This window comes from Spermophilus citellus, assembly GCF_964194105.1.
Source record: "Spermophilus citellus genome assembly, chromosome: 10".
NCBI lineage: Eukaryota > Metazoa > Chordata > Mammalia > Rodentia > Sciuridae > Spermophilus > Spermophilus citellus.
Window position 1 is genome coordinate 74,481,308 of NC_138197.1, and position 3,302 is coordinate 74,484,609.

A 3,302-nucleotide genomic window follows, 5' to 3' on the forward strand; every position below is an offset into this window, starting at 1 on the left:
CACATGAATTTGAAAGACAGGCAAAAGCATGAATCAGATTGAAGTTATTCTTGAGTAAATGAAACTTAAAAAGTTAAGAAAACTAACAGAAGCAACAATTTAGAGACATTTGGCCATGAAGGACTAGAGAAAGAATAAGTAGCTAGAGAAAAAGAAGAACAGGATCAGATTAGTTATGACTGTCATTCACTATGTTTTTGTTGTTGTTTGCAGTGCTGAGTATATAACTCAGGGTCTCACACGTTAGGCGAGTGCTCCACCACTAAGCTATGACTCCAGCCCTATTTGCTGTTTTTATGATGAGCAAACCATAAAACTGTTTAATGGCTGGTGCAAAGGAGCCAGCTAAGAGAGTTTTTCTTTCCCACATTTTGGAAATATAATAGTATAATCTTACCTGTATAACTTAATTTTGGAATTTAAATATTAATTCAAACACTATTCCTCATGTTTACAAATAGACATGTTTGTCATATTAAGATCTATTACTTAAAATGCTTGACTTGAGATAGAATTCATTGTAATTTATTCCAAAAATTTTTTGAGAGAATTTAAATTCATTTATTAATTATAATATTAATATCACCTTTGTAACAATAATAGTATTATTATGACTGATAACAGAAGCTAATAGTTTAGTGCTTATAATTTTTAGTTAAATGTTTGACAATTTATACATATATGAATTAAATGAGTAGCATATATATAATATAATTCTCTATATAATTGCATATTAAAATAAATGAGTACATATATACTACTTTATTTAATTTTAGTAAAAACTGTTTGGAACAGTTATTATTGCTATCCCCACTATAAAATCCATGAAAATTAAACAGAACTATTAATTTCCCAAAATATTATAGGTACAGAGGAGTAGAGCTGGGATCCAAAGTCAGCTGTCTGCCTTAATACAACATGTACAGTATTTTTACTTTTACTGTCTTCAGCTCTCCTAGATAAATTTCAGTTTAGTAGATGAAAAAAAAAACTGTTAACAAAAATTGTGAGAATACCTAAATTTCCATGAATACTTCACTGATAAAGATATAGTTATTAAAGACACTGCTGGTGAGGACTGGAAGGAAATAAGGGATGTATTATTGGAAGATGCAGGAATGGGATCCTTGTTACACAATGGCAGTAAGTTTAGGAGAACTACATTTTGCATTTGTGTGGAAAGCAAAACTTGAAAATGATAAATTTTAATGTTTAGCTGAGGAAATTTCCCAGCAAAATGTTGAAATCTCTTGCTATTTGCACTAAATGTAGAAGGAGAAGGATATATATGTTGAGCCATTAACTGTTAAATTAAAAGAAATCAGAAACTGATAATTTTGGAAATTATTAATAATGTGAACAATTTCATGTCAATGTAATTTAGCTGTTAGAAAATGGTTTTTGCTCACTCAATAAATGGGCAAAGAAACTGAACAGGCACTTTACATTAGAAGAAATATGATTGGTCAACAAATATATAAAAAAAATTCAACATCTCTAGCAATCAGAGAAATGCAAATTAAAACTGCACTGAGATTTCATCTCCAATCAGAATGGCAATTATGAAGAATACAAGCAACATTAAGTGTTGGTGAGGATGTGGGGGAAAAGCACACTGCTGGTGGGACTGAAAATTGGTGCAGCCACTCTGGAAAGCAGTACGGAGTTTCCTCAGAAAACTTGGAATGGAACCACCATTTGACCCAATTATTCCACTCTTCAGTTTATACCAAAGGACTTAAAATCAGCATACTATAGTGACATATGCACGTCAATGTTTATAGCAGCTCAATTCATAATAGCTAAGCTTATGGAACAGATGCCATTGAGTAATTTCCTTCAACAGATGAATGGATAAAAAAATGTGGTATACATACACAATGGAATATTACTCAGCCATAAAGAAGAATGAAATTATGTCATTTGCCAAAATAAATGGATCTGGAGACTATCATGCTAAGTTAAATAAGCCAATCCTCGCTCAAATCAAAGATCAAATGTTCTCTCTGATATGCAGATTCTAACTCACAATAAGTGGGGAAGGGAGGGAAGCATAGAAGTTCACTGAATTAGACAAAGGGGAATTAAGGGAAGCAGGGTGTCGGGGGTGGGCCGTTGGGAATAGGAAAGACAACAGACTGAATTGGATATAACTTTCCTATGTTCTTATATGAATACATGATGAGTATAACTCCACATCATGTACAACCTCAAGAAAAGGAAGTTATACTCCATGTATGTATGATATTTCTAAATTCTAATGTCATGTATAACTAAAAAGAACGACTACAAAATAAATAAAAAATGGTTTTTGGTGTCAGAATGCTTAAATATTTACCCTCATTCTCAGCTTAATAACTGATTTGGGGCAATTCAAAAGCTTCCTTTGTGTCCATGTCTTCATCTATAAAGTGGAAATATGAATATTTTTTGCTTCAGTAAACTTTTGTGAAAACGAAAGGATTAAACAGGGATTGGGATGACACTGAGTGGCAGAGCACTTGTCCAGCATGCAGGAGGCCTGAGTTTGATCACCAGCACTGAAAAGGAAAAAGAAATAAGTAAACAAAAAACACTTAGAACATTACTTGAATCCATAAGTCTTATTATTAACAAAATTTTTTATTAGGAATAATTTTGAAGAATTGGTGATTATCTATATTCATCTGGTTTGAAGATACAGTGGTCTCTATTATGAAAAAAGAACAGGATTACCAAGGGAAAATGAACCTAATGCTTATGATCTTCATTGTGCTAGAGCTCTGTCGTAGATGCTTGACTAGAATCATTTATTTTTTATTAACTGATGAATTATTGATTACCCTCAAAATTTTCCTGTAAAACAAGGATAGTCACCACTTTGCTTTAAAGGAAATAATTGCTAATTACTTTGTTTAAAATTATATAGTTAGGCAAAAATAATGAAATGTCAATGGACATCCAAATCATTTATATTTGCAGTTGGTCTTATATCCACTTAACTGTCTTTCCCTTACTGCTGATGGTTAGGATTTGACTGTTTGTCATAAGCATATTAAAAGAAAAATTCTATAGTACTTGTATACTGATTTGCTTATTTAATGCTGTCTGAGGGACAGAATATGGAAAGAACACAAAAATATTCTGATATTTTAAAAGGGATATTAACTATTCTTGTAAATTGACGATAAACACAAATTTCCAAAGCCTGTATGAGAAAGTTCTCAAAAGGGCATTCAGTATTTTTAATTCTATTTTATCATTTTTTAGTTGGTGCATTGTAGTTTTACATAAGAATGGGATTCACTGCAAGAAATTTATAT